Genomic DNA, 14,049 nt, shown 5'->3' on the forward strand with positions numbered 1-14,049 from the left:
AATATTTCATCCTTCAACAAGAAAATTTACTTTCTTTTCAGCAGCACATGGATCCTTCTCTAAAATAGACTATGTGCTATGCCACAAAGCAACTCTTGGCAAATATAAAAAAGTAGAAATACTACCCTGCATTCTATCAGATCTTAATGGAATGAAATTAGAAATCAATGATAAAATAAGAAATAAAAGCCACTCCAACACCTGGAGACTAAAGAATATGCTACTGAATGAACAAAAATGGGTTGCAAAAGACATCAAGGAGGAGATAAAAAAAATTTTCAGAGGTGAATGAGAACACAGATACAACTTATGAAAATCTCTGGGACACTATGAAAGCAGTACTAAGAGGAAAGTTCATTGCATGAAGTTCATTCCTTCAAAGAAGAAAAAGTCAACAAATCAATGACTTAACATTTCATTTCAAGGCCCTAGAAAAAGAAGAACAAATGAACATCAAAAGCACTAAAAGATAGTAAATAATTAAAATCAGAGCTGAAATCAATGAAATTGAACAAAAAAATGAAAAAATTGGTCTTTGAAAAAAATAAATAAAATTGGCAGACCCTTAGCCATGCTAACAAACAGAAGGAGAGAGAAAACTCAAATTACTAACATATGTGATGAAAAAGGAAATATCATGACAGATACTACAGAAATACAGAAGATTATTAGAAATTATTTTAAAAACTTGCACTCCAATAAAACAGAAAATATCAAAGGCATCAACAAATTTCTAGAGACATATAATTTGTTCAAATTGAATCAGGATGGTATACACAATTTAAAGAGATCAATTTAAAGTGATGAAAGAGAAGACACAATCAAAAGTCTACCAACCAAGAAATGCCCAGGACCGGACAGATACACAAGTAAGTTCTACAAGACCTTTAAGGGAGAACTAATACCAATACTCTCCAATTTATTTCAGGAAATAGAAATGAGGCAGCATTTCTAAACTCATTCTGAGAGGATGATATCACCCTGATTCCAAAACTAGGCAAAGACATATCAAAAAAAGAAAACTTCAGACCAATATTTCTAATGAATATAGATGCAAAAAATTTTCAATAAAACTCTGGCAAATCAAATACAAAAACATATCAAAAAGATCATGCATCATGATCAAGTGGGATTCATCCCAGGGATGCAAGGTTGATTCAACATTCAGAAATCAATAAATGTAAGTCATCACATCAATAGACTTGAAGATAAGAATCATATGATCATCTTAATAGATGCAGAAAAAGCAATTGAAAAAATGTAGCACCTACTTTATGTTCAAAACACTAGAAAAACTAGGGATAATAGGAACATATCTCAACATTATAAACGCTATCTATGCTAAGCCCCTGACCAACATCATTCTAAATGGAGAAAAATTGAAGGCATTCCCTCTAAAAACTGGAACAAGACAGGGATGCCCTCTTCACCACTTCTGTTTGATATAGTTTTTGAAATACTGGCCAGAGCAACTAGACAAAAAAAATTAAAGGGATTCACAGAGGAGAAGAAGAACTCAAATTGGCACTATTTGCTGATGATATGATTCTATATCTAGAAGACCCTAAAAATTCCACCATAAAACTTCTAGAACTAGTAAATGAATTCAGCAAAGTAGCAGAATATAAAATCAATGCCCATAAATCAAATGCATTTCTGTATATCAGTGATAAATCCTCAGAAATGGAAATGAGGAGGACTACCCCATTTACAATAGTAAATGCTGACAGTTGTCTATTGAGCTGATTCTCCACACTTCAAATCCCAAAGGGATTGCTGTGGATGGATATCAGAGGGTATCAGAGAGGTGTAGATGGAGTGTTGACAAGAAGTACATGCTACTCTGCTAAGCACCCCTGTGAGCACATTGCAGTCCCTGAACTGTAGCAATTTCCAAATCCAGCCAGGTGTGTGTGCCAGGTTCCTCTGTCCTCAGGGTGGGAATATCCCTTGATTGACTCCACCTGGGTTTCCTGGGAAGCATTCCTGGTCCTCCACACGTCAGGTCATGGCACCCCTCTGTGCATTCTGGGCTTAGCGCTTGGCAACTCACTCCCATCCTTTTCCAGAAGAAATGGGTCATGTTTCATGTTTGTTTCTCTCTTATCCTTTCTACTGCGAAAAGACAGTTGGGGACCCAAGGGCACCCCTTCACTTTGAACTGTCTGGCATTTTAATTTCAATATTTCATAACTCCTTTAAAACCATTGTAGGATTTCTGTGTTTCAAGTTACAGCGTGCTGCACTGGACCAAGCCGCATGTACTTTTTGACCAGGACATAAGAAAAGAACACTGACTCCAATTAAAGTCAAATTAAAGCAAGCTTATTATTTGGACCAGCCAGGTTGCCTCTCCCACCAAAAACCAGGGGAACAAGACAGCCGTCAGCTTTCTTGCAGCCCAGCTTTATAGCCCAGAAATTTACACAAAGGGTAAGTTATAGATAACAAAACTCTGAGGAGCATAACACAAAGGCTGGTTTACATTTTTGCTGGCCGCGACATCAGAATTTATGAAGGTCATTAGAGCCTCAGAGAGGGTGGTTATCTGGCTAGGGAAGGCCAAGATTTATGAGGCATCTCTAAAGTTTCAGAGAGGGCTGCTATCTGGTCAGAGAGAACCAGGCATGGGTGAGTTCAATGCCTGCACGGGCAGGCATTCTAAGTAAGTTCAGAATTTGCAGTAATTTATAGTAAAGCTGAAATTATCTTTTCATGGCTTTGTGGCAAGATGGCTCCCAATTTTAAGAAGGAATCAGTCTGGATCTATCAGTACAAGCCTGTTTGAGACAAGACTTTGTCAGGTTGGAAGTAAGGGTGCTGTGGGGCAATGTTCTTGAGTTGCTAAGAAGCCCCTTTTTCTACAGGTCTATGAGATGCTACCTTTGTTGTCCCAAGGTTTTTACAAAGTAGATCTTGACCATGCTCCTGAGGCCAAGGATTTGAGCTTTACCTTGAGGCCATTTCTTAGGTTGAGAATCATGTTGTCAACTGGAGAAGGGGGAGATAAGAAACACCTTTATGTTCTACCTATCAAGACCTGGGTTAGAAATAGTTCCTTTAAATTCTGCTTGAAAATGCAATAATTCTTTCTTTAGCTCATCTCTCTCTTCCTACACTCAATGTTAAGCAGCTGAAAGGAAGACACACACTTCTTGGATATCTTAGACAGCTGTGGGCATTCACTGGGAACATGTCCTATCTTACCTCTTGCTACAGGTGAACATCTTCACTTCTATGGCCAATGCCTACCTTATCACCTTACCTCTTTTTGCAGACAGTGGTAGTAATTTCATCCCTGGCCCTCCAGCCTCTGTCAACTACCCATGTCCAAAGCCAGCATCAAGGTGTTTATTTTTGTTATAATGGAACACTTCTGCATTGCTGCACATGTCATCTGTTGCTGCAAAACAAACCATCCCCCAAATTAGTGGCTTGAAATAAAAATGGTGGATTATTTCTCAGATCCAGTGGCAATTCTTATGCTCCCTGTGATGACAGCTGGGGCCACTCATGCTACTGTTGCAATACACAGCTGGATTTCAGGGTCCAAGGAGGCTTTCTCTCACATGGGGTATCTTGGTGATGGGTATTGGATGGGGTTTTGGTTCTCTTCCCACCAACTCAGCCTGTGTGGTAGCAGATCCTCCAAGGGGATTCCTTGGACTTCCTTCCATCATGACAGCGGGTGCAAGAGAGTGAACATGACAGCTACAAGGCTTTTTAAGGCTCAGGCCTGGACAGCATTGCTTGTGCTGTATTCTGCTGGTCAGAGCCTTCACAGACCTAAGGGCAGGGAGAGACCTTACCTTACAATTTTCTGGAGCATCCTGTGTTTGCAGAGATGGGAGGTCTGGTGGTAGCTCTGTCTCCAGCTAGGCTCCAGATACAAAGAGCCAGGGTTGTGGAGAGACATTTCTGCTCAGAACAATACTGACAGTGTACAGAAAGGGATCCTGGGAGGGACACTGGAGAGTGAGCTTTCAAGATACTTTTTTTCTCTAGTTGGATGGTGGTTTGAATCTGCACAGTTCTTAGGCCAAGTTTATTATAGTTTGCTTGTTCCCTGTAGTCAGGGCCTACTGCAATGGTGTATTTTAGTTGTGTTTCTGATTTCAGGCACTTTCTTTAAATAAAAGCAGCAGCAGTGGAGGTGCAGATACCACAGGGGCTTCCAGTCCCTTCTCACTGAAGTGAACAAGATGGACACACGGTACTTGCTTAGAACAGCCAACAGGCTTTTTGGAGAAAAGTCTTATGATTTCCTCTCAGTAAGTCATACTCACTGCTTTTGATGAAGCAAGGTGGTGGGGAGGAGGGGTACTCGTGGTGCAGATGAAAGAGCCTGGGCTGTGAATTCACTCAGGTTTCTGGTTATTCATGTATTTGTTCACACCTTTCATTTAAAAAATCAGAAAACTACTCAAGTCACAGGTGAGTACATTTTTGTGCAGAATATAATAGGGCCAGCAAAGAGCCACATCAGTCTCTTTCCCACAACTCATCATCCCTCCCAGAATAAGAGCTTTCATAGATTTGACATGTATCCTCCTGCACATGTAGTGATTTTGTTTTGTAGTAATTTTCTTTGCATTATGCCTTTATCCAAAACACGTTGTTTTGAAATATCTTTCTCTTGTTCTTCCCATCTCAGTGTATGTGGATCTACTTCAGTGTTGTTATCATGATCATCATCATCACCATTATGTAGCACGGGGGATTGAATCCAGGATCTCAAATATAAATAAGCATGAGCTCTACCACTGAGTGCATCCCCAGCCCTACATCACTATTATGAACCATCATCTGATAATTCTAAGTTGGACACATTGGAACATAGAAAGATACTTGCTCATGGAACATAGAAAGATACTTACTCAGACTGGGTATGGGCTTTAGGTCATACCCAGTCTGGGCTGTTACAGTGTTATTGAATAAGACTTTGTGCTTGTATGAGTGTGTGTGCTGCTCCCAGGTAGATTTGTGGAGGGAGGAAGGAAATAGAGCTTAGAAATTTTAATATATATTATATTTTTCAATGTCTCTCCAAAGTGATGTATCTGTTCCTTTCAGTGATATAAGCACAATGTTGGTTTCCATCTACCATGATCAACACTGCATGTTTGTAGCTTTTGAATCTTGATTACTTATGAGATTGAACTTAAGCTCTTTGAGCATGGACAATCTGAGTATCCATAAATTCACAATTGGAGAGTGCCAAAATGTAAAATATTTCTGAACATGTACATTTTGGGATATGCAACCTTTATATGTTTTCTGTATATTGTTTATTTACATATTCTGTGCACATTTTTCTCTTGATCTGTATTCCCTTTTCTTATTGATTTATAAGAGTTTTTGTATGTGTGAGATTTCAACATTTTCTATGATTTTTTTTTCTCATTTTTTCAAACCTGTTTTAAACTACATTAATTGTTTTAAAAGGAAGTGATATAAAATGAAAATAAACAAGCATAGGTTCAAATATGGATAACAACTATATATCACAGTATGATTTTTTATAATCTGTTTTACTTATTTAATTAGTCTTAGCTACTTTATAGGTATCATCACCCTCTTCAAGCCTTTTATATGAACAGAAATTCCAGCATACTCATATGATTGGCTGATTTAATTTTCTTTCATTTTTTGGGTGGATATTTTAAGAAAACTATTGATATTTAAAAATTTATATTAGTATACAAAATAAGGAGATTAGAAATATTTGTCATTCATTTTTTTAAACTTCCAAAAATTGAATACCAACCATGATGTATAATTACATATTCCTTGAGTTTGATTATTCTTTGTTTTTATAATGGTAACTTGAATAGCAGGTAGTTATTTCCTAGGGTGTTTAAAAGTTGTAAAAATCACCCACAAGTGTGTGGCAAGTTATCAATATTTGAGTGGCCAGTTTGCTTTCAGACTATTTTCTTAGATTGAAAGATTTAAATTTTTTCAGAAACAGAACAGTGAAATTGGTAAAGCAAGAACTCTGTGAGAATGAAATGGAATGATACAGGAAGTTCTCCTTTTAAATGCCCACAATATGTTGAGAATTCAGTAACATTGGATAAAGTAGTAATAATGCAAGTAATTCAGCTGGGCCTCAAAGTAACTCTGGGAGCTTCATACAGCCAGTGCTTTCTCATTTATAGGGCAAACAAAGAGGCAGAGACACTAATTAACATTTTTAAGGCCACCCAGATAATAAATCAAAGAACTTGTGTTCCTAACACCTGTGTCTGTGCAATACTGAAGGAGAAATGTGAAATATTTCCTTATATATAAATAGAAATCAAATATGGAGCCATAAACTGTTCAAAAGGAAGATTAGAGAATAATTTCATAGTGCATTGCCATTGTAATGGGTTGTAAGCACACTTATATTCCACAGATTTTTTATTTTAACATGGTAGAATGTATGTGTTCATCAATGTCATTATCATTTCATAGGATATATTAGTAAAACACTTTGAACTTCTTTTTCCTTTCTTTTTTTGTGATTGAACCAAGGGCTTTTCCCATGCTGAGCAAATGCTTTACCACTGAGCCGAATCATAGCCCTGCTCGTTTTTTGAGAATTGCTTATTAATCCAAACTGAGATGTTCAGCAGCACTGGCAATCTCTAGACACATGTAATTAATCAAAATAAAATAAAAGAGAATATTTAGTTCTGCAGCTGCACTGACCTGATCTCAGGTGCTCTGTAGTCACCTGGGACACCATTATTGATGGTGCTCATTTTTCTGTTATCACAGGAAGTTGTGGTCACAGGGTGGTGTAAAATGGCTCATTTTCCTATGTTCTACTTTCTGAGTTCAGTGTCCCTTGATTCAGAGTGCAGAGGAGTGGTAGCTCTTGCTGGGTTAACTTTCTCTCCACAGTTATTGCAGCTCAGCTTCCTCCCAGTTACCTCTTGAGGCTCAGCAACTCCCATAAAGATCCAGCCATTCATGAAATTTATTTGATATTCAGGACATTAAAGATGGCCCAAACTGAGAAGGTGAATTTTAGGTTCATTATATGTATTAATTTGTAAATTACCTCTCTAAATCAGCATATTATTGTGCTTTGGTAGATTAAAGAAGTAGACTTGTTAATTATTTTGGAACCATGCAATTATATTGCTCTGCCTTAGTCTTTTAAAGATTCCTGCCAGAAATTCTACCAAGCAGAGATGGAAGAGCTTGACTTTCTGAATGCTACAGAGGAGTTCAGAAAACACATAAACACCTGGGTAGCTAAAGAGACAGAAGGTAAAAGCATAGTTTTTATTTGTTGTTTCTGGTGATGGTGGGGTTGTTGTTGCTTTGCTAGTTCCTTTGTTTGCAGTGTGGGGATCCAACCCAGGGCCTTGGGCATGCTGAGCAGATGCTCTACCGCTGAGCTACAGTCCCAGCCTGTTGTTCTGTTTTTAATAGTATTTATATCAGTCTTATTGTCAGTTCTTTCACAACATTGTCAAATATGAACAGGAATGATGTGTTTGTTCTCAAATAATTTCAGACTTTAAAAATCTGCTTCTGAATACTGTCAGTGGATGACATTTTCTCTAGCTCTTCCCTGCTCTTCTCAGTGTATCCATAATGTTTCCCCCTAGTCAGCACCCCTCTTCCAGAACAATCCACTCTGTATTGTCTTTGCTGCTGTTTGTTTTTTCTTTTCACCAATCGCATAAAGAAAAATTCACCTGACAGGTCTCAGCTGTGTCCTCTCTAGTGTGAGCTCATGCTCCCCAGTTTTCATGCATTGTTCCAAGTTGCTTGGTGGTATCCTCATGGACCTGTGGTTTTTAATGTAAACTGTGTGCTTTTGTTGTTGTTGTTGTTGTTGTTTTCCATTTTGGTACCAGGGATTCAAATCAGAGGGACTTAAATTCCAAGCCACATCCTTAAATAATGTAATGGGATATTTGTCCTAAATAAATATTTTATTTAGAGATAGGGTCTGGTGAAGATGCTTAGGGCCTCAGTTGCTAAGGCTGGCTTAGAATTTACAATCCTCCTGCCTCAGCCTCCCAAGTTTCTGAGATTACAGGCATGTACCACCATGTCTGGCTAAATCGTGCTTTATATTTATAAAGAGCATCTTTTTAAAATCTTAAATATTTTTAGTTGATAATAACAAAATCATGTATATTGTACAAAAATAATATTGTTCGATATGCTGGACTAGAAATAATAACAAAACTATACATGATGCTTCTTCGATGCATATATAATGTGTGTAATGTTTAAATCAGAGTGAACATATCAGCACCTCAAACATTTAAGTTTAAATTTATAATCACTCCTTGTAACAGTATTTTAAGTTCTTTAGTTTGTAGGCACCAATCATTTCTTTCTATCTCATGTGGTATGAATTCACTTACTAATATCTACTTTTTCCTTTTATGTTTTATTCAAATGATGGTATTTTTCTTCCTAGAACAAGTATTTCAATGCCAGGGATATTGCTTTGTTTTGATGACAAATATCTATTTATGTTATTTGGAGAATATGTGATCCTTTATCTCTGTGCTTGACCATTTGAGGAGGTGGATCTCTCTCCATATCATCACTGAAACACTCATCAGAAAACTCTTAGCTAACTGGTTCTTTAATTTTTCCTTTCAGATAAAATAACAGAGTTGCTGTCTCCAGGTTCATTGAATACAAACACTAATCTGGTTCTTGTGAATGCCATCTATTTCAAAGGAAACTGGGATAAACTGTTTGACAAAGAGCTCACCGAGGAGAGACCATTTAAAGTCAGCAAGGTGAATGTTGCATAGTAACAAAGGAGATTCCCAGACACAGGGCCTGTGTTGTTGGTTTCTAGATCATGAAGACCACCACACGGAGCCTGTGTCTTGCATGGCATAGGGTAGCCCTGCAGCAAGGAATCCCCATGCCTTGGGCCCTTTCTCTCATGAGCTTCCTCCTTTTGTATGTGACCAAGGGTTCTGTTTGGAGGTCCCCCCTACTATCACCTGCCCTACTTTCTCTGGTGTGTTAATCTACAGGACGAATCTGATGGTGTAGCTCTCAGGCTAACTTTAGGTCTTTCTTGGCTTCTCAGAACTTTTGAGATAAAGGTCAAACTCCAGATTTGGTGTATGAGGGTCCTCGTGGACCTGGATCCTCCCCATTCACTTCAGTACCTTCACACTCCTTTCTTAACTGCTGTGTCCCCACTGGAAGCCCCACCTGGTATCTGCCCCTTTATCTAAGCTGTCACTCCGCCCCCTGCTGGTCTGCACAAGACATAGCAGTGGTTGAAGGACTTTTCACTTTTGTTGAAAAACCATCCCAGGGCAGATGGCTGTCATATAAGTGCTTGACCTATATGTAGCTGGAAGTTATCGAGGAGTTATGATAGCCGGTGCTCAGGAAATACTGAACCAATCACTGATCTTCAGTCTTCTTTTGTTTGTAAGGATAACACCAGTATATATTTTTGTTTAAAAACAAGCAAAAGGATACATACACAGAATTGGACTCTTGACTTTAACCACCTTCAGCTTGGAAGGTGTTTGCAGATGGCCTGGTGTCTTTCTCTCACAGAATCCAATTTTTAAAAAGTCTTTTTAATCATAGAGATTTTTTTTTTACATGCTGCAAAGCCGACAGGATGGACTAATGTGTTCTTAATCACTGACCATAAGTTAGATATTCTTCGTCCACTTGGATCTGAACCTTCAGTTTTCCAAGACATACATTTTGTGTTGAGATTTATTCTGAAATGAACTGTCCTGTTTTCCCCCAGATATGAATTTTTTCTCCTTGAAATTCATTTTTAACAATATGTGTGTTAGGGCTTCATTCAATTCTAAGCAACAGAAACCCCAGATCTCTGCAGTTTAGCTCACAGCTCATCTCACCACCCAGGAGGCCCAGAGGAGAGGAGAACCCAGGGCTGATGTGGACTGGGGTGAGGCTCTTGGGAACCAGCTCTCCCTGCTCTGCCACCTCAGCCTGTGGCCTCTTCCTCGTGCTCACAGGAGGGCTCAGATACTGCCTCCACTGTCCAGGCAGGATGGAGCAGGAAGGCCAGGAGATGGAGGGCAAAAGGCCTTCTTTGGAGGTTCTGCCATTGTATTCAGAGGAAAACCAGAACTGCTGTCATGTGGCTTCTGCTCAATACAGAGCGGTGAAGAAGTTTACCTTGCTTTCTGCAGTAGAGGGAGAGGGTGGAGCTGCAGCAGGGGTTGACTGTACCAGCCCACAGAGTGTGTGGCAGGGGTGTCTCCAGGGACATAGATTTTAAGTTGGTAAGGATTTTCATTTGGATTCCTCATATCTAAAGAAGATTAAGCTTATTAACATAATTATATATTTAGTGAGTCATTAAATTACCAAGATTGGATTCTTTTCTATTATAATATTGGAGACCTTGGGTCCTGGAGGGGAATGCAGAGAAATTGAATAAGGTGGGGTCAGCACCCTGAGGCCTGTGGGCCAAAGCCGGCCCATATCAAGTTTATCAGATAAAGTTTTGTTGGTGCACACACATACTTACTTGTTTATATGTGTCACAACAGTAGAATCCAGTAGTTATGACAGAAATTCTCTATAGCACAAATGCCAAAATATTTAGTGTCCGCCCATTTGTGGAAAAAGTGTGCCAATTTCTGGCCAAGGCCATGTCTGAGGAGCCAAGGGCAGGAGACTGTCGTGGCTGAGGTCTAGTTCAGGCAAGCTCAACAAGGCGGAGACAGAAAGTGACAGCAGATATGTCTTTGGTTTACTCCATTTGATCCGGAATGGTGTGCTGTGCCAGAGAACTAGGGAGCTCCCTCAGCTGGGCCTGTTGCATGGAATTAGAAAAAATTCAAAGTATCTGCTGGTATCAAACTGTGGAGTACTCATGAATTAAGCAGTATTGTAGGGTAGGATGTGGTCAGTGTCCTCTGTCTTTTTCTCATGGTCTGAGGATGGCCCTTTGCTATTTCTGTTCATCAGTTTGTTCATTCATTTATTCAGCAGATGTTAATTGAGAGCCTACTATGTGCCAGGTATTGACTAGCTGAACATGTCTGCCTCATGAAACTTACATTTTACATCTTTAACAAGCTATATGTTAAGGCTTCATTCAACTCTACATTAGTAGTTGTTAGGCAGTGGTAAGTGCTCCAGAGACACAAAGGAAGCAGACAGGAAGCTGTGGCTGGGGGTACAGCTGCAGGTCAGGTCTATCAAGGAAGCATTCACTGAGAGGGTGACACTTGAGTGAAGACCAGGAAGAGGCAAAGGCTACACCCTCTAGGTTGTAGGGATGAGTGGACAAAGGAGGGATAGAATGACCCTGATTTTCCTTAGGGACCCCTATGAGTGTAGGAACCAGCAGAGGGAGAGTAGTAGGAAGTGAGGAGAGACAAGGAATGGGAGATGAGCTGTTGTTGTGATTATATGATGTACTGAGCACTTCAGGTCTTGCTCCTAGGAGAAGGGGTGTCATGGAAGGGTGTCCAGTCTGAGGGGTGTGATCTGACTTATGTTTCACTGGGATCCCTCTGAGGTCATCTCTGTATTCCAGGGATAGGGTGATGGCAGTGGAAGAAAGAACAACAGATGAGGTTTTGGTTGTATTTCAAAGGTAGAGCCACCATAATTTGCTAAGGAGTGAAATGCAGAGTGTAAGAGAAAGACTTGAGCAAGGACGCACTGTGGCTTTTGACAACTGGATGCATGGTGTCACTGCCAACTGTGATGGGAAGAGGTGTAGATGGAGAAGGAAGGGGATATAAGGAGCCCACAGTCATGTGTGACACTAGGACTTTCTTTTAGTCTAAGTGTGGGTGTCAAGCAGCCAGTATAATATATGAGCCTGGAGTCCAGGGGTGAGGTCCTAGCTAGAACTGTAAATTCGTGGATTAAGTTCAAAGTAGTAAGACTAGGTTAAGTCACCAAGAAAGGTGTTGTGTGTGAGTCTGGGCACCTTGGTGTTGGGAGGTTTGTTAGTCAGCATTCTCTCAGTGTGCCAAATAACGAGATAATCCACTTAAAAAGGGACAGATTCATCTGGGCTCAAAATTTAAGTTTCCCATCCATGATGAGGCAGACCCTTTGCTCTTAGGCATGGGGGTGGTGGATGGAAGAGTTGGGAGCAGTTGATCAAGCAAAACTGGTCACCTCAGTCAGGAAATGAAGGAGAGAGGAAGGGCTTGGGTCTCAGAGTCCCCTCCAAGGACTTGCCCCAAGGACCTAACTTCTACTAGGCCCTGCCTTTTAGAGGTTCCACCGCCTCCCTATAGCTCCACACTGTAGATAAAACCTTTAACACACTGGCCTCTGGGGACACTTGGTGTCTAACCATAACAGGGGTTCAGGAGGAACCTCATGGCCTGTCCTAGAAGCTGGGTCAAGAGTGTTCCTGGGGCCCACAGGGGCTACCTCTGTGGTATAGTCCAGTGTGCCAGCTGGGTCAAGTTTCTACTCAACAGTTGTCCATTTCCTTCCAGAATGAGGAGAAGCCTGTGCAAATGATGTTTAAGAAGTCTACTTTTAAAATGACCTATATACGGGAAATATTCACCAAGATTCTGGTCCTTCCCTAGGTCAGCGAGGAGCTGAATATGATCATCATGCTGCCCGATGAGCACATTGACTTGAAAACGGTAAGGAGCACTAAGCCATAACGAGGCCCTGATGGCAGGGGAAGGGCACTGGGTTTCTGGTGTAGCTGCTTTCCCCCGTTCCCAGTTAGCTTTTTATTATATTTTATTTTTTGTGTCTGTGCTGGGGGTGGAACCCAGGGCCTTGCAGATGCTAGGTAAGGTCTCCTGCTGAGCTGTCCCTGAGCTCTATTTACCTTGGTTACCACTAGCACCACCTCTGGCCAAGGTGAGCTCCCACTCACAACATGGAGCATCTCCATTATCGCACGTGGCCCTGTGTGACAGCACTTCCTAGGTCTTGACATGTTCAACTCCCTTCTAGGTGGAGAAGGAACTTACTTATGAGAAGTACATAGAGTGGACCAGCCCAGACCTGATGGACGAAGAGGAGGTGGAGGTTTTCCTCCCTCGGTTTAAGCTACAGGAAAATTATGATTTGGAGGAAGTCCTTCACAGCCTGGGCATGACCGATGCCTTCGATGAGGCCAGGGCAGACTTTTCTGGAATGTCATCCAGGAGAGACCTGCATCTGTCCAAGGTCGTGCACAAGTCCTTTGTGGAGGTCAATGAGGAGGGTACTGAAGCTGCAGCCGCCACAGCCCTTGGAATACTGCCACTGTGCATAACTCCATGCTTCTGAGCAGACCACCCCTTCCTCTTCTTCATCCAGCACAGCAGGACCAGAGGGATTCTGTTCTGCGGCCAAGTTTCTTCTCCGTGAGGAAACAGTCATCCCTGGGTGCAGTCCTCTGCTTTCACCCTCTGACCCACTTTTCTTCTGACACTCCACCATGTGCCTGTGACCCAAGTGACCTTATCAGTGTAATGTAACAATTCAGAAATATAGGGCCCATTTTGGAGTCCCCTGTTCATTACTCTTTGCATGTGAGATATTTTTCCAGGATCTGAAATTGCCCTTCTCTGTAGGTCTGTGGTCACGTTGGCTGCTGGGTTCATTCAACCTTGTCGGGGATCAGCTGTCACCTACCCCATTGCAGCTGGGAAGTACCCCGTGGCTTCACTGTGGGCAGATAACTGCCATCACCATTGGCCCTTCTCCAGGCATAAGAAGATAAGTGGTGCTACTCTCTTCTCCACTGTGGCATGAAAATCTCATCCCAATTTTAGTGGGAGTCTAGAGTAGAATGCAGAGCTGTGAGGAGGTTTTGAGGGGTGAGGGCTCATCTCAGGAACCTCCTATGGGAATCTCAAAAATTCTAAAACTTCTGTGAGCTTTCTGGAAGAATCCATGGAGGTGGGAGAGTGGGTAACTTGGGCCAGTGAGAAGTCAGTCCCTTTTCCACGTGCATCTCTACTTTCCTGTGTTGTGATGGGTAATGGATATATTCACACACACACACTGCCCCCTGCCTTGTAAAGTTAAATTGTTCCCAGGGGTCAGAGGTATACCTAACCCTTCACAGTAAGGTGGTTTACAACAACT

At 41.1% G+C, this 14,049-nt stretch overlaps 1 pseudogene across 1 annotated transcript; it reads left to right on the plus strand.

The window, feature by feature from the left end:
* The first annotated feature begins 803 nt into the window (after nucleotides 1-803).
* LOC143402198 (serpin B6-like) lies at nucleotides 804-13,402 on the plus strand (annotated as a pseudogene). The gene is made up of 6 exons (XR_013091705.1): nucleotides 804-869; nucleotides 4,120-4,271; nucleotides 7,146-7,263; nucleotides 8,623-8,765; nucleotides 12,450-12,605; nucleotides 12,928-13,402. The product of XR_013091705.1 is annotated as a serpin B6-like (transcript).
* The last annotated feature ends 647 nt before the right edge of the window (nucleotides 13,403-14,049 follow it).

This window comes from Callospermophilus lateralis, chromosome 6, assembly GCF_048772815.1.
Source record: "Callospermophilus lateralis isolate mCalLat2 chromosome 6, mCalLat2.hap1, whole genome shotgun sequence".
NCBI lineage: Eukaryota > Metazoa > Chordata > Mammalia > Rodentia > Sciuridae > Callospermophilus > Callospermophilus lateralis.